This window comes from Lepidochelys kempii, chromosome 4 (genome assembly GCF_965140265.1).
Source record: "Lepidochelys kempii isolate rLepKem1 chromosome 4, rLepKem1.hap2, whole genome shotgun sequence".
Lineage (NCBI taxonomy): Eukaryota > Metazoa > Chordata > Testudines > Cheloniidae > Lepidochelys > Lepidochelys kempii.
The window spans coordinates 16,746,140-16,768,148 of NC_133259.1; the positions used below are offsets into that span (position 1 = coordinate 16,746,140).

At 43.8% G+C, this 22,009-nt stretch overlaps 1 protein-coding gene across 5 annotated transcripts in view; it reads right to left on the reverse strand.

The window, feature by feature from the left end:
* The window catches only part of LIN54 (lin-54 DREAM MuvB core complex component), a 63,470-nt gene extending 44,053 nt beyond the window's left edge, over positions 1-19,417 (reverse strand). For 3 of the 5 annotated variants that reach the window (XM_073340517.1, XM_073340518.1, XM_073340513.1), the window contains exon 1: positions 14,686-14,966. The gene's annotated coding sequence lies outside the window, so the exon portion shown is untranslated. The other 2 variants (XM_073340514.1, XM_073340516.1) reach the window with 2 other exon arrangements.
* Between the last annotated feature and the right edge of the window lie 2,592 nt (positions 19,418-22,009).

The following is a 22,009-nucleotide window of genomic DNA, read 5'->3' on the forward strand; positions in this document are numbered from 1 at the left end:
TCTTGTGTAAAAGTCAAAGACTAACAGCTTTTCCTTTACCCCTCTTTTGGTTACATGACAGCTTTTGTCAATTTAATGCCATGCAGTTTCACAGAAACTGAAAAGAAGAACCAGAGATGATGGGCAATATGAATAAACACATGTTGAAAATGTCCATATAGTCAGCCTTATGCTTCTCTACACTCAAATCATCCAATCAAATACCCATTGGACTTCAAAAAAGGACTCTCACCTTAAATTTGACCCAACATTCACCTTTTTTTAAATTGTGAGAACCAACAGAAATTGTTCCACAACTAAAATAACTGTGAAAACAGCTTTTAAATACACAAACATTCCCCTGCAGTGTTTGATACCCAAACATTACATCACTAAAAACCTGAAAGTAAGAACATATAATTGTGAATCCATCTTCATTGATTTTCATTATCCAAAATGAGATAACCATAAAAAGTAAATGTAGAACATAACTGGGGTAAAGTAGATTTAAAATTATTTCATCTTTAATTACCTCAAGGGTAACCAAGGCAAAGAAGTGTATTTGTAATATGATGCTTAAGTTTACAGTGTCCCTTTAGTGCCAAGCCATGGAAGATTTCAGAATGGAGGACAATATCACATTAAAACACACACAGTTTGGAACAAGAAATACTTAAACTGTCATTCTGGGCCTGATACAGAGTGGCAGGGGGCACACACAATTCACACTGATTTTAGATGGGAGTTGCTAGACTCAGCACCTCTCAAGATCAGGCCCTCTGCCAGTAATTTCAGCAGGAGTGCATCTAAGCATTATTGTTACTGTACAAAGGTCCACTGCAATAAACAGAATACTTACGCTACAAATTTTACTGGGACTTTATATAGCATGTTGTGTAATAATTACATCGTATGTTACTGGTGTATCTTAAGAGCACTGCTCCATAAGCAGTTAAACGACATTTTATACTTTACTTTGTAAAGTCTCACTGCAGGGAACAGAATACTTACAACACAGATTTCAATGGGGCACTGCGTTGCCAAAAACAGATAATATTGTATGGAAAAGTACCTCCTAGTAAGAAGATAATTTCCGATGTATCTTATGCAACATATTATTATTCCTTCATTAGCTGAATCCTGCTCTTAAAACCGGAGGAAACGAAACAAAAATAATGGCAACACATTTACATTTGGGGGAGGAAATCTCCAAAAGGCATAAATGGCAATTACATACCGTAAAGGCTGTCACTTGAATTTAACTAATTTATTATATCTAGGAAACTCAGGGTCCTATCCTACTATTCCCAGATCCTCAACAGAGCTCAGGACAAACAGAAGAATCTCAGTACAACACAGGTGAGATGAAGATAAAAAACTTAGTAATTGCAGTAATTTGCAAATAAAAAGGCTCTTTTAGCTGAGGATTGCAAAGTGCTCTACCAAATATGACAACATCCACAGGAGTAATGTAAATATTATACCCATTTTACAGATGGATTAAACTGACGCACGAAAAAGCTAGATAAGATGCCTACAATCATATTGCGAATCATGTGCAAAGCCAGAAGGCCTGACTCCCAAGCCCCTTCTCTAGTCACTAGGAAGAGTTGTCTCCCCTTTATCGTTCATGATGAAATAAAAACAAACTAATATGACCCACAAAGACATTAAACAGTTGGTGCCTAAATAACCTGATGACAGGAATATTACAAATACCTAAAGGATTATATTTAAGTTCCCTAACTGGTACTTGACAAGAGCAGCAGAATCTTCCTTTAACAACCATAGGAGTATTTTTAATACACAGTACAAGGTGCCCCAAAAATTCAGTGCACTAAATAACAGCAGGTATAGGTTTAAAAACAAAATACAAGTAAGATGCCTGCCCATCTCCACATTATGTATGAAATTCATATCAGATCACATGTGAAGGCAAACAGATTATAAGAAAATAAGCGACTAATTACACTTCATTAGCAACTCACTGGCCTCATTGATTTAGATAATGTAATTTTTAAATTAACTTGATTTTAATTAGGAGTCTTCTGATCTTTTATTTTTGTCTGTAACATGTATGCATGTAAACACACACACACACACACACGCACTTCAAGCACAACAGTATTCCAAATCTAAGAATTTTATTTCTGGGATTTTTGAATAGTGTGGAGGTCAAATTTAAGCATTTATTTAAAAAAAGTCAAGGAGCCTTCATATGTCAGAAATGGAACACCAAATATTAATTTTTTAAAAAGAATTCTCTAAGGTCAATCATACATCAGTTATCTTTCTATCATTAGCAACAAACTGCTAAGCATTTTGAAAATTCGCTTTTATCACTAAAAGAGGTGCTACTTCCATAAAGAGACAGATAATGATTGCTGGATTCATAACTACTTATTGCACTGCACATCGCTCTTCTTGTTATTATGCAACTGCAAGTAGTAACACTGAAAATATGTAAAATAAGGTAAGATAACACAGGTGAGATGAAGAAAAGAACTTAATAATTGCAGCTATGTCTTGCCTTTATAATATTGTAAGACAAATGTATTAGAAGGCTCACAAGAAATTTTAATTGCTTTATTTCTTCTGGTGAAATATTTACAGCTTATGATTTTCAGCATCAGGCAAACAGCAGATATAATTTCTTAATTCCAGGAAATTTGAACCTGACTTTCAATTTCATAAGGTCCACTCCTCCTCCTTCTCCCTAGTCCTCTTGTGAAATGGACCAATACAGAAATAAAGGGACCTAAAGCTCAGGGCTACAACGTTTTGAAGCTGCTGTAAAAATGACTTTTGTTTCCTTTTCTTTTTGGGAAACAAAAAACGAATGCAACATTTTCTAATGGTTAGACCAGGGAGCTGGGAATCAGGAGACTTGAGCTTTGTTTCCACCCAGGACTGATTCACTGTGTAACCTTGGACAAGTCACTTAGAAGGACATTGTGGGGTCCAATTTACCCTCAAATACAGGTTTTATAAAGGTGAAGACCAACATCAAATTTTTATTCCGATGGAATTGTTTAAACAAAATACCCTTTGCAGAGCTTGTAACCCAATCCTTTGCTCTTGAATTAAAACCTAAAAGTGATGCTGACTGGAAACAAGACCAATACTGGTATTGGAGACCTGTTTATTTCCAGTGACCATACTCAGAACCAAATTATCTACGCTGTTAGATTTTTTTTTAAATTCTCACTTCATTCTGTAAGAAGTTGTATGTCCATACTTGATACTGTCCCTTTAGATCGGTCTGTGATTCAGTTTCCTTATCTAAGATACTAGGGAAAAGTGAGCCACCTATGCAAAATGCTTTGAGATTCTCAGGACGCTGCCCTTTGCTTTTTCATCTCATTTCCATAAATTAATTTTCTAGATTTATGAGATCTGTATAGGCATTACCACAATCCAACACTTCACATGCCCAGCAGCACATTAGTAGAGTGGATGATGGCTTCTGACATGCCATTTAATACCTATTAATGTTTTACTTGTGGATTTAAAGATAGCCTGAATTTGCAGAACAATTGCATAACCAAAAATAAAGAATTATAGTTTTGATGGACACTGATCACAGAAACTTTCTTATGGATGGACAAAGTTGTCTCTGATTGTTTTTAAATGTTATGTTTGGACCAGAACACGTGGACAGATAAGCTTGCCTTGGTGGACGGTTTGCTTGTAACTGTGTTGAATGGGACAAATAAATATTGGGTTTAGTACATCTTATTGTTGATTGGTTGTTGTGTGTGTGTGATAGCTTATTGACAGAACTCCTTGGTTTTAATGTCAATTATTACTAGCCCAAACTTGAGCAACTGTGACTGTTACACACCATAGCATTTTTGTCTCAGAATAAATTTTGGATGACAATGCAGGACAAAGTTGTCCGTGTGGAATACAATAGAGAGAATTAAAACCTGCCACTCACTCTGCTCAGAGATGAAACTCTGATTATAACTGCTGTCTTTTCTAGCAGGTGGAATAAAGAGCACGCTTCCAAAGGCTCAAATGGTGAGTCCACCAAACATGTCAGCACAGGGTTAAGATCTCTGACTAGAGGGGAACTGTTCACTACACCTTTCAGGAATGTTTTGATAGTGAGAGGGCTGAATGCAGAAGAACTGTCCACTGGCAGATGATACGCTGAGATGGCAGGCACCTACCTTTATAGAAGACAAGGACAGGCTGAGAGATTTTAGGTAGAATAGGTAGCCCAAAACAGTTTACATACACACAGAATGTGGAAATGGATTATCTACTATCCCAAGTAAAAACATTTCCACTAAATACTCCCCTTGCACAGAGCATGTGATGACAGAATTATTCCATGTCTTGTTATGTAAGCTGTGGCACAGTGCAATTCCAAACAGAAATGCAAGACAAGACTGAGTTCTTGAGACAGCAGGGCCACCGATTGTCTGGCCCACGCTGGAAGAAACTCTCTGCGCCATGGTCTAGTCTGGTTTATTTATTTATTTATTTTTAAATTGCAAACAGAACCAAATAAAGCACTGATTTTCTCAGTTGAACAGAAATGCATTTGTGATCCAAGTTTGTCCTCACGTGTTCTGGAACAGAACTGATGACAATTAAAATTGCTGTCTGCCATGAAGAGGTCTAGGAAAGGACAGCTCCACTACCTGAACAGCAGCTCCCCCGCTGTTTCAAGTTCTACTCAGATCATTCCTGCAGCCTGTGACTTAAGCCACTTGCTAACACCAATAGTTTCAACAGGGGAAGGCTCACTTCTCAGAGTGGAAATTCTTACTGCTGATGAGGCCTTAGGCGCTACAGACAGGGCCCTCAATCTGTTTGACACCAATTTTTTCAGCGGGGGTCATCCCTGTCTTCCCTGGCTTTGAAGGCAAAGCCAGCCCTGCTTTGTTCCTTCACAAGGGAAGCCAAGAGTTCCTTCCTTGTTTGTGATCTATGCCCTCCTTCATCAGACATCCTGGTGAGGAAGGCATAGACCACGGGTCGGCAAACTTTCAGAAGTGGTGGGCCGAGTCTTCATTTATTCACTCTAATTTAAGGTTTCACGTGCCAGTAATACATTTTAATGTTTTTAGAAGGTCTCTTTCTATAAGTCTATAATATATAACTAAATTATTGTTGTACGTAAAGTAAATAAAGCTTTTAAAATGTTTAAGAAGCTTCATTTAAAATTAAATTAAAATGCAGAGCTCCCCGGACCGGTGGCCAGGACCCACGCAGTGTGAGTGCCACTGAAAATCAGCTCGCGTGCTGCCTTTGGCACGCATGCCATAGGATGGCTACCCCTGGCATAGACCCTCTGTTGCCTATTGGTGGCAGGTGGCCAAGTGTAAAGGCACCACACAACAAAGGTGGAGGGGGGCAGGAGCACACTGCTTAAATCCATGCTTCTTATCCATTCTTCTTCAATCTTTGGAGGTCCGATCACCCATGACCAAAAAGGATGAAGGAACTTTGTCCAGACAAAGCCTAACTGCAATGGCACAAACTACCTAACGGTTTCTTACTACCTATGATACAATTTGAAAGGTGTAGTTCTTTGCCAAAAGTCCCCTAAAATAGCTACAGGCACATAACTACCTGAAGAGAGCTAGGAAATGAGGTGGCTGGGGCCACACTGCACTTTTATAACCCCTGCATTGAACATTCAATGCAGCTGTCCCAATAGGCACTGCTTTCCAGAAAGTTTCCAAAGCTCAGCAATACAACCTTCAAGAGGGAATACGCAGAAGTATTACGCTCAAATAAATCTGTTTGTCTCTAAGGTGCCACAAGTACTCCTTTTCTTTTTGCAGATACAGACTAACACGGCTGCTACTCTGAAACCTGTTCCTTAAAGCAGTAGTCCTTTTAATGAATATTCTGTGTGTTGTATTGACACAAACCATTTTTCAGTAAAAATCTAGTAAATCAAAAGATGAACTTGTAACCTAGTCCTGGCCAATAGAAATAAGTGAAAAATGTAATGCCACAAAAAGTCTGCAGATTTTTTATATGTATTATTCTCATTGTTACACTTTCAGAGAAATAGATTAAAAGAAAAACATGACAGTAAAAAAAAAAGTGATCATGTGAAACAAATGAGAAAGGATAATTTTATTTCCACAAACCACCAACCAAATAAAAATATGAGACACTTTGTTACAAGTAGAAAAATGTTTGTATTGCCCTAGAGCAGGGGGTCTCAACCTTTTCTTTCTAAGGCCCCACCCAACAGGCTATAAAAATTCTATGGCCCACCTGTGCTACAACTGTTTTTCTCCATATGAAAGCTAGGGCCAGCATTAGGGGGTAGCAAGCAGGGCAACTGCCCAGGACCCCATGCCACAAGGGACCCAGTGAAGCTAAGTTGCTCAGGCTTCGGCTTCAGCTTCGGCCCCAGGTGGCAGGGTTGGAGGCGGCGGGGCTTCAGCTTTCTGCCCTGGACCCCAGTGAGTCTATTGCTGGCCCTGCTTGGCAGACCCCCTGAAACCCCCAGAACCCCTGGCTGAGAACTGCTGTCCTAGAGGACTTTGTTCTTCACTGTGACATGAGAGAAATCATTAAGATCTATCATATACCAAAGCCAAAGCAGGCTATTTCAGGACAAAAAAAATCCCTGCCCCCTATCCTATCCAGTTGCAATACATAGTGAGCAAGGCACCAGTTTTTTTCCTTTAATTATTCCCAAGAACTACTAAACAGAAACTAAACAGATATTTTGCCAAAAGACACCCTTGCATTCACAGACATATGTTAAACAAATGTGACCAGACAAGAATCAGAAAATTCAAAGTTATGGTTCTCTCAAGGCAACTACAACTCATCTCCCTCACTCTTATCTATTATTCTGTACTTCTCTATGTTATTAAATGTATGCCTTTATGTGTAACAGAACTCATATTCAAGTAAGGTACTGCATCTGTACAAGATGGGCAAGGTATACAACAGTGGGAGTCATGACAATTTCATTAGTTTTGTGCATTTAAATTATCAACTATAAAATGTCATCAATATAGGATGTATTAGGCAATATAGGTCTCATATACTTAATTTCTAAAGATGAGAAAACTAGTAAGTCATGTCAGCATTAGTTAGGTTCATTACAGGGGGGTCAGGTGGTTCTCTTCTTCAAAAGCATGGCTTGAAAAATCAGTTTGCCCTCATACCAGTAGGAATCTTTCCCTAATCAGCTATTTCTGCAGAATTAAAGATTTCATTTAAAAAAAAATTAGAGAGACACCAACTTAAAATCTTATATCTGAAAATATTTTTATCTACTACTGTTACAAGTAACGCCTCTAATTACTGTAAGTGAAAGATTACATAAAAAATTTTTTTTCAACTTGCTTACCTTGTGCATTTGACCACTTTGGCATGCTTTGTGTGTGATCAGTTTCACTACCTCCCTTGTATAATCAGTTACCCTCTTTGTGCGAGTCTTTCACACAAATGGGAAAGAAAATGTTTTATAGTTAAATCGGATATTAAAACCATGAAGACTGGCAGTAAGAATTTAGGGAGTAGGTACGATACTGAAAGTACTATAAACTCTTTTTAAAAACTGACTAGATGTCAAGCAGACCGTGATTGGGTGAATCTCTATCACCTGCTAGAGGAGGAGGAGGAGGAGGTGACTGTGGTGGGTGAACCCAATTAGCAACAGGATCCATACCTATTGGGTGAATGCTTTATTGCCTCCTGGCCAAAACTAGATCTGAGCTGTTAGTCAGCTGGACCTTATAAGCAGACTTTGGGAATGATTGCAGAAAAGGCAGTACACTCTTCCAGGAAAGAACCCATTCGACCAAAATAGTTCCCTGGGGTGTGAACCCTAAGGCAAGGCCTAGAAAGAGCATAAGAGAGGCCTATGGAAAGCTGCTGGAGTTCCCAGAAAGAGGAGGCAGTAGGGGAAACCCTGCTAAACAAGGAACAACTGAGGAGGCACTCTGCACGAATGGGTTAGGCACCTGTAGGAGGGAAGCCCAAGGCAGGGCCAGTAAGAGTACTTCAGTGGAGTCTGAGTGGGTGGATGACTCACTAGTTTAGAGGTTTATTTGGATTTTCAGTAGACTTTTTTTGGTCATCCCAGAAGAGATTTAGAACTTTTATGTGACTTGCCCAGAAGGCCAAGCCACAGAAGACCTTGGGAGTCAAGGATGTGCAAAGACACATGGCCTGCAGAGAGTGTTGGAGAAAAAGCTATGGTAACAACACCCTGACTCAAGGGGGTGCATATGTGGTGAGTATGCCATATAACGCAGATGTATCCCTTTACATTACTAGCAACGCTGGTCTTAAAACTACATTACCTTTGCATTAGAAAGTTAACCTGTATTTGGGTCAGGAAGGACTTTACCCCTGGGGTTAGACTGTCAGAGATCCTGTGGATTTTTTGCCTTACTCTGCAGCCTGGGGTATAGGTCACTTGCAGGTTTAAACTAGTGCAAATGGTGGAGTCTGTAACTTTAAGTCTCTTTAAACCATGATTTGAGGACTTCAATAACTCAGCCAGAGGTCAGGAATCTATTACATAGTGGGTGGGTGAGGCTCTGTGGCCTGCAATGGACAGGTCAGATTAGATCAGCAGTTCTCAAATTGTGGGTCACAACCCCATTTTAATGGGATTGTCAGGGCTGGCTAAGACTTGCTGGGGCTCAGGGCCAAAGCCCAAGGGATTGAGCCCAGGCCGTTGGGGCTCAGGCCCTCTGGCTGGGGCGGAAGTCCTTAGGCTTCAGCTTTGACCACTTTCCCCACGACGAGCAGTGGCGCTCAGGCTTTGCGTTCCCCACCCTGGGCGGTAGGACTGGGGTAGGCTCAGGCTTCGGTCTCCCCCTTCTGGGGTCAATAGTAATTTTTGCTGTCAGAAGGGGGATGTGGTGCAATCAAGTTTGAGACCCCTTGGACTAGATCATGATGGTCCCTTCTGACCTTAAAGGGTATGAGTCTATGCAGACAGACTTAATCTGTTGCTGTTGATAGCTTTAATAAGCAGCACTGTTGGATTAACAAGATTCTAGTCATTTTCACTGCTGCTATTCAGAATGCTATGCACAGCAGTGCAAACAAGAATCACATCAGTTTTACACTGCTGATTTGGAAAACTATGAACAGAGGCAGATAAGTTAGTCACAAGAGAGGACAACCCAAAAAACTGTTAATGGAGATCATTTTTTCTCACTTCCCTCAGGAGCTTTTGAGCAGAGGAAAGCAGCAATAAGATGTTCCTCTATGTAGGTACTCATATGGTGCCCAGCCCTGTAGAATCTGAGCTCTTCAAATATCAAACGTATCCTCCCTGAGAAGTAGGAGAGTAATATCCCATTTATTGCAGAAGAGGGAGTAGACACACATGACTAAGTGACTAGCCTGGGTTCACACATCATATCTGAAGGCAGAGCAAAAAATTGAACATTTTCCTCCTGAGTCCCTTAGCCATAAGCTCATCTTTCCAGCTAGAGGGAAGGAGGAGTATCATAAGTCATCAACCATTCAGTAGTTGAAACAGAAGATGGAGCATCTAATCAGGATCTAGGCCCATTTCCATGGAAGAATTCCCAGGACCTTCTATTCCCAGCTTTATCTATCCCTGGCTATCAAGAGGAGGTGAAATATTAAAGCTCTGCTGTGAAGCATCAAGTGTTGACGCTATTAGTAGTTTGATCTGATATGACAAACATGTTCCATGCACTAATAGGGTATTTAAGTATCTAACATCTGCCAAACAAAACAACTTAAGAGTACTGGAGTATTTGATTCTTGCATTCTAACAATCTATGTGCTCACACAACCTTAATAAGCAATGTATAAATACCCAGAAAAATTGTTCGTACGTACAAAGAGTATTTGTGAATATGCTAGTATATTAAATTTAGCAGAAAAAAGGACTCAGTAGGTCAGTGCCCTGTGTACATTACCTATAAGCATCACAAAGGCCATCAGACTCATAGGGCACCTCTTCGTCTGGTTATTAATCTAGACAAAACTAAGTGCAGGGCCATTACCATAGGCCAGCTCTAATACCATCTTAAATCCAGGAGAGGGAAAGTCTCTAACATGAAGAGTTAGGCCATGTACTTATGTTGCTTGTGGAGGGTGTGGGGGGAACCACCCCTCTGAGCGATTGTCAGGGTTCCTTCCCCACTCTGAACTCTAGGGTACAGATGTGGGGACCTGCATGAAAGACCCCCAAGCTTATTCTTACCAGCTTAGGTTAAAACTTTCCCAAGGTACAAACTTTGCCTTGGCCTTGAACCCTATGCTACCACCACCAGGCGTTTTAAACAAAACAGGGAAAGAGACCACTTGGAGACGTCTTTCCCCAAAATATCCCCTTTCCTGGGGAAGGCTTGATGATAATCCTCACCAATTTGTACAGGTAAACACGGACCCAAACCCTTGGATCTTAAGAACAATGAAAAATCAATCAGGTTATTAAAAGAAGAATTTTAATTAAAGAAAAGGTAAAAGAATCACCTCTGTAAAATCAGGATGGTAAATACTTTACAGGGTATTCCGATTCAAAATACGGAGGATGCCCCTCTGGGCAAAACCTTAAAGTTACAGAAAACAGGAATAAATCTCCCTCTTAATACAGGGAAAATTCACATAAAACAAAAGATAAACTAATCTGCCTTGCCTGGCTTACCTATACTGGTTGCAATATTGGAGACTTGGATTAGGGTGGGTTGGAGAAGATGGATTTCTGTCTGGCCTCTCTCAGTCCCAAGAGAGAACAAACACGTAACCAAAGAGCACAAAGGCCTTTCCCCCTCCAAGATTTGAAAGTATCTTGTTCCCTTATTGGTCCTTTGGGTCAGGTGCCAGCCAGGTTAGCTGAGCTTCTTAACCCTTTACAGGTAACAGGATGTTGCCTCTGGCCAGGAGGGATTTTACAGCACTGTATACAGAAAGGTGGTTACCCTTCCCTTTATATTTATGACAGCAATGTAAATTTCGCTGGCAAAGTGGTAGTGTGCACACTGGTATGTTGGCAGGAGAGCTTCTGCCATGTGTGGAGGTGGTTTTATTATGTCAACGGGAGAGCTCTTTCCTGTTGGCATAGAGGGGCTACACGAGCGACCTTACAGCAGTATAGCTGTGCCGCTGTTAGCTTGCTAGTGTAGATGTGGCTTTGAAGTGATAAGGGAAGAAGCACCAAACCTCTAGCAGCTTTTCTCCTCCTCCTCTTGTGGCATTCCACTAATCTTTCATGTTTTACATTCTCTGTATGGAGCAATAGTTTCTGAAACCTAAAGTTCAGAATACCTACAGTACAATCAGTTTCAACTCCTTCAAAGAGTTAATAAGGACAAACCCTTCTAAATAATACTATGTTGCACCATGAGTGGGGAGGAGGGATGATACTTAAGTTTGAAGAAGGCTCAGAATTCAAAACAAGTCTAATGGGTCCCTTTTAACCAGTTGACCCTGCATTTCAGTGTACTGCATTCCAGATACACCTACGCGTCTGCAGATCTATCTAGAGTTCCATCTTTCAGTGGGTTTAAAAAAAACATGGTATATCCATGTACTGAGTGTGTCATGAGATTTTAGAATAAAGTACTTAACATTTCTAAAACAATGTCTTCAAACATGAGAGCAAACAGTTCTTTCATCCTCCCACTGGGTAGCCTTGCAAAATATGAGGGAAACTGCAGCATAGGCAAGATTCATACAAATAATAGACAATGCCCATTCTGTCACAACATGTTCCTCCCAAGGTCTGTGAGAGTGAGGGGCTGTTCTTCAGGATAGGTTGTAGATCCTTGATGATGTGCTGAAGAGGTTTTAGTTGGGGGCTGTAGGTGACTGCTAGTGGCATTCTGTTACTTTCTTTGTTGGGCCTATCCTGTAGAAGGTGACTTCTGGGTACCCTTCTGGCTCTGTTAATCTGTTTCTTCACCACCCAAATGCGCCAAAAAAAAAAAAAAAAAAAAGCCTTTGAACCCAGGAAGGAGCACTTGGGAATTCCTTTCTGTGAGGTACCCTCAAGCCCTTTCACCCCCCTCTTGGGAAGAGCTGAGAAAGAAAGAGCTGAGAAAGAAAACAAGAAAATTAGCTCTGGCCACCAGCTAATTAATCCTAACTGCATATAAAATGAGTCTAAGTGAGCTGTAGCTCATGAAAGCTTATGCTCAAATAAACTTGTTAGTCTCTAAGGTGCCACAAATACTCCTTTTCTTTTTGCGAATACAGACTAACACGGTTGCTACTCTGAAACCTGTAAATTAACTGTTGCCACTCAAGAAAGAGATCTTGGAGTCACTGTGGATAGTTCTCTGAAAACATCCACTTAATGTGCAGCGACAGTCAAAAAAGCGAACTGAATGTTAGGAACCATTAGGAAAGGAATAAACAGAAAATATAACGCCACTATATAAATCTATGGTACGTACACACCTTGAATACTGTGCACAGTTCTGGTCGCCCCATCTCAAAAAAGGTATTAGAACTGGAAAAAGTACAGAGAAGGGCAACAAAAATGCTTAGGGGTATGGAACAGCTTCCATACAAGGAGAGATTAAAAAGATAGGGACTGTTTTGACTAAGGGGAGGATGTGGTAGAGGTCTATAAAATCATGAATAGTGTGGAGAAAGTGAATAGGGAAGTGTTATTTACCCCTTCACATAACGTAACGAGGGGTCGTCCAATAAAATTAATAAGCAGCAGGTTTGAAACAAACCGAAGGAAGTACTTCACACAATGCACGGTCAACCCATGGAACTCCTTGCTGGGGATGTTGTGAAGGCCAAAAGTATAAGTAGGCTCAAAAAAGAATGAGATAAGATCATGGAGAGTAGGTCCATCACTGGCTATTAGCCAAGCTAGTCAGAGACTCAACTAAACTTCTGGCCACCAGAATCTGGAACTGGATGACAGGGGATGGATCACAAGGGAGGAGGGATAGCTCAGGGGTTTGAGCATTGGCCTGCTAAACCCAGGGTTGTGAGTTCAATCCTTGAGGGGGGCATTTAGGGATCTGGGGCAAAAATTGGGGATTGGTCCTGCTTTGAGCAGGGGGTTGGACTAGATGATCTTCTGAGGTCGCTTCCAATCCTGATATTCTATGTTAAAGGCCCTTGGCCTCACTGAGAACAAAGTTCACAACAAGTACAGTAGAACCTCAGTTCTGAACTGACTGGTCAACCACACACCTCATTTGGAACTGGAAGTATGCAATCAGGCAGCAAGGACAAAAAGAAAGAGCTACTGTACAGTACTGTTAAATGTAAACTACTAAAATAAAAGGAAAGTTTTTTAAAAAATTGACAAAGTAAGGAAACTTCTCTGGTGGTTGTTTCATTTAAATTAAGATGGTTAAAACCAGCAATTTTCTTCAGCTTAGTAAAGTTTCAAAGCTGTATTAAATCAATGTGCAGTTGTAAACTTTTGAAAGAACAACCCTAGTATTTTGTTCGGAGTTGCGAACATTTCAGAGCAACAAACAACCTTCGTTCCTGAGCCCAAGGTTCTACTGTATGAGATTTTTAAAAAATAGGATGAATTCTATTTAAATAATGCACAAAATTAAGCCCAAATTTTTTTCAGAAAGTTATAGAAACAGGTAATAAAAGAGGTCTAAGGGCCTGGCTGAACTATCAAATATACTCTGTGTACTCTTATAACAAAACTCCAAACATTTTATACTACCCAGGTAGGACTGTACTCTGGGGCGTGCCCCTCATAAATTCTGAGCAATGGGAATCCTGTTCAGTACCTCTCAGGATCTCTGCTAGAGCTTGGAAGGGTGGCTCTAACCCAGCTAGGTACCACCTACAGAAGCAAAACCAAACAATGCTACAACATGACTCCTAACTCTAAATATGGCAAAGTGAACAGATCTTGAACAAAAATGCCATATGCTATCTGTATGCAGTGGGGTAGCTGTACTGGTCCTATGATATTAGAGACAAAAAATATTATCTCACCCACCTTGTCTGTGAGTGTCTCTCTTTGCTATCTCTACAATATGGATGATATATTTTGATGTTGACTAGGAATTTCTGTTGAACCTCAGCATAAACCTGTGGTGACTAAACACCAGATTATAACCCTGACAGTTACTTTGTATCATTAACCTCATTCACAACTTTAATAGATGTTATTCTTTCAGAACAGTGGTGTATCAACAAAACCACTTGTTTTTTTAAAAAACAAACAGTGAGAAATACTGATACAAACAGTATGGTGCCATAATACTATCTCACTGGCCTTTTACACCTGGTAAAGGGGATGCACATTGTGCGCAGGTGCTTGACTAGGGCTTTAAAGATCAACTGCACTATATAAATAGTATTTGATGATCACAGCAATCCTAGGAGCAGCCAGACTTTATAAAAGGATTTTAGTCTCTATCGCAGTCCACCCAGGATGAATATCAGTGACACCCCCTTCAGAGAAAGCAATTGCTTATTATTTTTAAAGCCCTAATATCCCCACAAGTACTTTAATATACACCCCCCATCCTTTATTTTTATATCTATAAATAAATAAAGCTGGCACAATGAGTCATATTTCTTTCTCCCTGCACGAGGCACCCTGTTGTCTCAAGGCAGGTTGTAGGGGATGACACACCGAGTCATTTGTTGGAACCCCCTTAGATACCACTGCACAGGTCAAGCAGAAGCTCAGTCCTTGGGAGGTGGGTTAGGCCTGAGCAGCAGCTCCCAGTTCTCTCCCCCCTGCACCGCCCGAGCAGGAGTCCCTGCTCTCATTACCTTTCCGGCCAGGCCAGCCCCGTCCCCAGGGCACAAGCCCCAGCCGCTGCGGGGCGGAGCGGGGGGTGTCTCACCGCTCAGGCGAAGCGGCGGCAGGAAGCCAAGCTCCGGCTGGGCAGGGAGGGGCTCGGCGGCTGGTCCCGGAGCACGAGGGGCCGGGGGCGGCCGGCCGGCCGGCCTCTGGCAGCGGCAGGCGGAGCGGGGGGGGAAGCCGCTGGGGCTGTTTTGCTGCCGAGGCTGGTATGTCAGGGGCCGGGATTGGATTTCGAAAGATCCGCCATTTTCACCTCGTCATCACCATCGCATCCCAGCTCGGCACCAAGCGCGGCCCCCGCCCCCGGGAGCCCCGCCCGCCCCGCCCCGCCCCCCGGGAGCCCCGCCCCGCCCCCCGCCGTTATGCCCCGCGCCGGGCCGGGGAGCGCGGAGGGTCCCGGCAGCAGGGGCCAGGACAGGGCGGGGGCGGGGGCAGCGCTCCTCCCACCCCATCCCCCTAGCCCCCCACCAGCCCTCCGCCCTCCGCCCAGGGAGAAAGGGGCGGAGAGTTGCTCGTGAGTGACAAGGAAGTGAGTGACAGACACCAAATGGGGGAAGGGGAAGAGGTAGGAGTTTTAGAAATACAAGTTATTACCGGGATGCGACGCCTGTAACTAGCACAAGGGCAAGAACACAAGCCGCTGTACGGGCTGACCGTGAGACAGCTGCATGCCTTGCTGCGTGAGTTCCTGAACAACACGCCTCACCCTGAATCTCTCCTAGCACCTGTGAATCAGAGAACCAACCTGGCGGCACCTTGGCCAACACGCATAGCTCATGACAAAAATAAAAAGATGGCAGAAAAATAGCAGAGCTCAGCCAAAGATTTTGACACTTAGGGAAAGGGGAAATATTTGACTGCAGGTTACATTTGTTGGAGTTGTTTTCATTTTGAAAACTTCACAGCTGATTAAATTAAGATCCCTCCCCAAAAGTTAAAATTCTAGATGATTGTATGGAAGTACAAAGTAACAGAAAGTGACCCATTCTGACAGTAGACTACTGTACCATGGTATCCAACTATCTGTTTTGTTTTTTCCATTCAACACTTCTAAAACATCAGGGCCATTTTATAAAATGTATCAGGAAATATCAGTCTTGTGAAAAAACATGCCTACAAAATATTATTTTAATAGGCGTATGTTTTTAGTTAGAGCACAACAAGAAGTATGAATAAAAAAATTAATTACTCTCAGGCCAAGAATTCTAGGACTGCCCCTATTTCAGACAAGAAGTGACCAACATACAAGATCCTTCAAAGTCATAGAGTTTAAGCCCAGAGGGAACCATCAGATCACCTATTCTGACCTCCAGTATATCATAGGCTGCCCACACACTAAACCGAACAACCCAAATTAGACTAAAATATTACAGCATACAAGAAACTAAGGGTTGGTCTGCAGTACAGTTAGGTCAACATAAGGCAGTTTACATCAACCTAACTTTGTAAGTGTCTACACTAGAACGTTGCTACTGCGAATGTATGTCACCCATTACACCGAACTATTAACTTCACCTCCATGAGCAGCGTAGAGCTTAGATCGATGCAGTTAGGGCAACACGATGTCTGCACAGACATTACATTACTGACATTGCCTGTTGGCTCTCCACCTGGGTGGGGGCTCTAGGCCACAGAGTTATCATCAAGGATCTACAACCTATCCTGAAGGACAACCCATCACTCTCACAGATCTTGGGAGACAGGCCAGTCCTTGCTTACAGACAGCCCCCCATCCTGAAACAAATACTCACCACCAACCACACAACAGAACCACTAACCCAGGAACCTGTCCTTGCAACAAAGCCCGTTGCCAACTGTGTCCACAGATCTATTCAGGGAACACCATCATTGGGCCTAATCACATCAGCCACACTACCAGAGGCTCGTTCACCTGCACATCTACCACTGTGATACATGCCATCATGTGCCAGCAATGCCCCTCTGCCATGTACATTGGTCAAACTGGACAGTCTCTACGTAAAAGAATAAATGGACACAAAAAAACTTCAAAAACAGACTCCAACGAGAGACTGCTGAATTTGGAATTAATTTGCAAACTGGATACAATTAACTTAGGCTTGAATAGAGAGTGGGAGTGGATGGGTCATTACACAAAGTAAAACTATTTCCCCATGTTTATTTCCCCCAGCCCACCCCCCACTGTTCCTCAGATGTTCTTGTCAACGGCTGGAAATGGCCCACCTTGATTATCACTACAAAAGATCCCGTCCCCCCCACCCACCCCACCCCACCCCACCCCCTGCTCTCCTGCTGGTAATAGCTCATCTTAAGTGGTAACACCCATTGTTTCATGTTCTCTCTATATATAAATCTCCCCACTGTATTTTCCATTGAATGCATCCAATGATGTGCACTGTAGCTCACGGAAGCTTATGCTCAAATAAATTTGTTTGTCTCTAAGGTGCCACAAGTACTCCTTTTCTTTTTGCAAATACAGACTAACACGGCTGCTACTCTGAAACCTAAAGTTATCAGTGGAAGCCTCCTGGTGAGGATGCACACCACTGACAGAGGAGGCATATAATGGACATGAACCATCACAGTAATTACTGCGATTGCTGTATTTTGACCTAACTTAGGTTGACTTTTTTTTGTAGTGTAGACAAGTCCTACACGTATGTAACACAGGCACAGGATAAGAGGGACTGAGGTGCACCAATGCTCAAGGCACCTACAATAGCAGGGAACTGATTAAGTGAGATATACCCAGATAATTTGGATCAAGTGACCTGTACCCATACTACAGCAGAAAGTGAAAAACCTGCAAGGTCACTGGCAATCTGACTTGGGAAAATTCCTTCCCAACCCAACATATGGTAGACACGGAACATGCGAAGTGACACAAGTACTGTTGCATCTGATTCCAACTGGTTTATATTTTCTTCTTTTTGAGAAGTGGGGAGGAATGTGCCAGCAGCTATAAAACTGGCACAGAACTCCTGGACAAAGTTACAACTCAAAGGAAAACTAAACAGCCAAATTATCAATACCTCAGAAATTAAGGCAAATATAATGGTACTATGGAGCAGAATACTCAACCCCAAGGCAGGAATGCTCAGCAATACTTAGAAGCTATTCCCCCCCACCCCCGCAAAGGGTCCCCAAACCATGCAAAAGTGAGGCTACAAAGGTGAAGGAATATTATCAGGGCTTCAACACTGAGTGAGCAGAGAACCTCCTCTCCTCTTTGAATAGGAGGGTGTTGTCAGGTACACCAGTTTCAGGCAAGTCACTGCATTTACCTATTTAATTTCCAGTTATAAATTTGACCTAATTTCAGCCATTATCTAAAAAATGTCTATAGATTCATCTTCCCATAGTGTTGCCATTGTTTTTACTATTCTCAAATTAGAAAAACACTACCATAATAAAGAAGGAGCTGACAATTTGAGATGTGGCATACCATTTTGCACTTCAGAGATGCATATCTAAAATGAACTTTTGCAATGATTCATTATTTATTTCTACTCTACACTGCCCCATGTATAAACTTCCTTATTTATACATTGTGGCATGCAGGGGAAGTGAAAATCCCATGTACATTAATGGATTTGATTTTTTTTTTTTTTTTAAGAAGAGATTGATGTAATAAAGCCCCAAACTGTTAGTCCTGTTTTTCTCTCCTTTTGATCTTTGCTCAAAAAAACCCCATCTCACAGTAAATCTCAGTTCTTTTGAACTCTTGAATTCCTTAAAATTGTCTATGGTTAACAGAGCGACATAAATAAAGCTACTAGTTATTCTACAAGTTACTATAAAATGCCAACATATTTGTCATAACAATTAAACAGTCACACATATCAAATGATTTTATTTTTCACTTTCAGCACCTGCGGTGTCTCTGGAAACTGTTTATTTACAGTAACAAACGGACAAGGAGTAACTAAACCCACACCACGGCACATGCCCCAGTCAGTGGTCACCGTGGCGGGCGCCAACCCGCTGCCGGGGCACAGCTCCGGCCCAGCAGCCTCCCCTGCCAGCGCAGGGGTCAGAGGCCGGCAGCCTCTCCGGGTCGTTGCGCCCCGATCCCAGCACGGAGGCCGCCCATCGAGCCCCCTGCTGCCCACGCAGGGCCGGGGGAAGAGCTGGGGGGGTGGGACGCCCCAGCCCCTGCCCGCCGGAGGTGCCGGGCCCGACGCGCTGAGTGCGCAGGCCGGCCAGGAGAGGCAACGCGGGGCTGCGCCGCGGCGCTGGCCGGGCCTGTGCCGCCCGCCCGGTGTGGCGGGCCGCTGACAGGGGGCGGCCCGCACAGCGCTGCCGTCCGGGGAGAGGCGCCCAGGCGGCGACAGCGGGGAGCGCCCCCCGCCCCGGCCTGTCCCTGTTGCCAAGGCGCGGGCGAGCCCCCCGCCCGGCGCCCCGCGGGGTGGGTGGCCTGGGCGGCGCTACGGAGGGCGACACGCTGGGCTCCCCCTGGCACCCCCTCCCCCTCCGGCTGGTGCGCCCTCCCTTCCTCCCCACCCCGCAGGGGCCCCCCCGCGCTCACACTCACCGGGCTCGCGCTCCCCCCTCCCCCGGGCTCGCGCCGCGGCTGCTCCCTCCTCCTCCCCCCCTGGGCTCGCGCTCCGCTCTCAGCAGCGGCAGCACCAGGGACAGGTTCCGTGTTTGTTCAAAATCACGCGCCCATCGCCATTCCACCGCCACATCCCATAATAATGCGCAGCGACACCCTGGCAACCGACTTCGCGTCACCAAGCAAGCGCGCGAGCGCAACTCCTCCTCCTCCTCCTCCCCTCCCCCTTGTATGCCCGGCGCTTCCTTCCTGCCTGCCGCGGCGCAAGGCGCTTCCGGATGCGTGACCGCATCGCGTCGGCTCGTGACCCCATCACGTGCCGCTGCACCCCAAGGCCGGGCGAGCGACCGCGCTGCGTGGGAGGGGAAGCCGGGGGCAGGCCAGGGCCGGGCTGGGAGACTTAGGGCGGAGTTTGGCTGCCAGGTGTGCATGGCGCCGCTACGTGTGCACTGGGTGGCTACCCGCGGGGAGAGCCCTGGCAGTGGCGGTGCCTTGTAGTGCCTTCACGCCGGTCACCTCCGCTCCTAGCACGCTCTGCTGTACTGCTGCCGTCGCTGATGCCACAGCTCGGCAGAGGAACTGTTTAAGTCAAAACATGGTTTAAAAAAAAGATGGTAGTTCCGCAGTCTGGTTCTGCATCTATAAAATGGGGTAACAGCCTTGTAAGCACTGGGTGAGCCTCTTTCGAGGAAGGGTGTTATGCAAGTGCGAGGTACTGAGGTGCTATGCCGTTTTTTCATGGGCCTCCACGCTCTTGCAAAGGAAATGTACTTATTTTGTTCAGCTTCTGTATCATAGGTACGCTCCACTTATTTGTAGGGTATGGGCAAACAAGGGAATTTCCCTCTCCACTCTAAACATTCAATAACTTATAAGGCAGTGAATGCATTTTTCTCACCTCCTCTGTCGTTTGCATTGTGATTTGCTAAATATGCTACAGCACAATTTACCTTGCTTCACAGCTTTGAGACTAATGGCTTTCCACCTCCACACCCTAGAAATTTCCACAGTAAAGCACAAGAGTGAGAAAATTGGAGTTAATTCAGAAGACTTGAACCAGGAGCAATACTTTCTCTTGCCCATTTGATCTGCATTTAACTGACAAAAGAGACCATGAAAACCATATATACATACACACAAAGGGGAAAATGTGAAATGGCTGCTGTAGAGCATTCTTCACTGTACATCATACAAAATAAACATTAAAGTTTACGGGGGAAAGTATGATATTTTAGAAATAGCATATGACCATGTCATTAATTATTGTAGTGGAGAGAGTGAAATGGTTAAGGTTGCTTGTGCAACTTTGACATTTCCTAAGTTTTAAGTGTGTAACTGTACAAATTTAAAATGTAGTGAAATCCTAGCTGAAACGATATAACCTAATTGATATATTGTTTTTGTCTCCATTAAAACATTTCTCTGCAGTGTTTGTCACCCAAGTGTTAGTGAATGAGTAAAAAAATAAACTCAGTCTATTTTCTTGATCCCAGCTGAAGCCCAATCCTGAAAACAACTGCCTGTGGGCAGCCCTTGGCCTACGTGTTGTCACCCATTTAAATCAATGGAGCACCCAGCACTCTACTTCTATTAAAATAAATGGAGAGGTGGGGGCTCAGCTCTTCTGAAGTTGGACCTCAATTACACATTGGTAAAATAGGGAAAGTATGATTATTAGTCTCCTTTTCCATCTATCATAAACTCTATACAAAAAAAATTAGAAAAGGAAAATAAATACTGCAATGTCTGAAATCTTCTGATAATAACATCTGTATGATAGACATGCTTAGACTAGCATGAAACAGAGCTGACCAGCAAAACAGTTTGGAAGGAAACAGAGTTATAACATCAAGGAGTCCAGTGGCACCTTAAAGACTAACAGATTTATTTGGAAAAAGAAAAGGAGTACTTGTGGCACCTTAGAGACTAACCAATTTATTTGAGCATGAGCTTTCGTGAGCTACAGCTCACTTCATCGGATGCATACCGTGGAAACTGCAGCAGACTTTATATATACACAGAGAATATGAACCAATACCTCCTCCCACCCCACTGTCCTGCTGGTAATAGCTTATCTAAAGTGATCATCAAGTTGGGCCATTTCCAGCACAAATCCAGGTTTTCTCACCCTCACACTTTTTTCGTGTTTTTTTACCCACAAAAGTTTATGCCCAAATAAATCTGTTAGTCTTTAAGGTGCCACCAGACTGTTTGTGTGGATACAGACTAACACGGTTACCCCGATACTTGAGAGCTATAACATGTTCCACTAATCAGGCCCTGGCCCTGAGTCCTTCCTTTACTGACAGAGCGACACCATGAGAAGGAGACAACTCACCCCTTCCCCCCTCTGGTCCATATGAGTGCATTAGACAGGAGACCCTGCTTTTCCAGGCCCAGCAGCTGAACCAGGGCGTGCAACTCTTGGACTGACCCCCTCCTGCCAAGTGGGGTGGGGCCGGGAGGAAGAAATAGCTCAGAGCCAGTAGTCCTGGACCCGGAGAGGGAGAAGGGGGCTGAGGGTCCCCTCCCAAGTAGAGGCTCTGCTGCCTCCTCTCGCGTAGTCCCCCGCCCCGGGTCAGTGTGAGAACCCACTCCAGCCTCCTCGGCAGGCCGCGCGCTTGGCATCGCGCGTCCCGGAGAGGCTGCACCTGGCTGGCAGCAGGCGGCGCTCTGCAGAGGGGAAGAGGGTCATGTGACCCTTCTCGCAGGGACAGGGGCCACTCTAGCCGTCGCTCCTCTATGATACAAAGGGA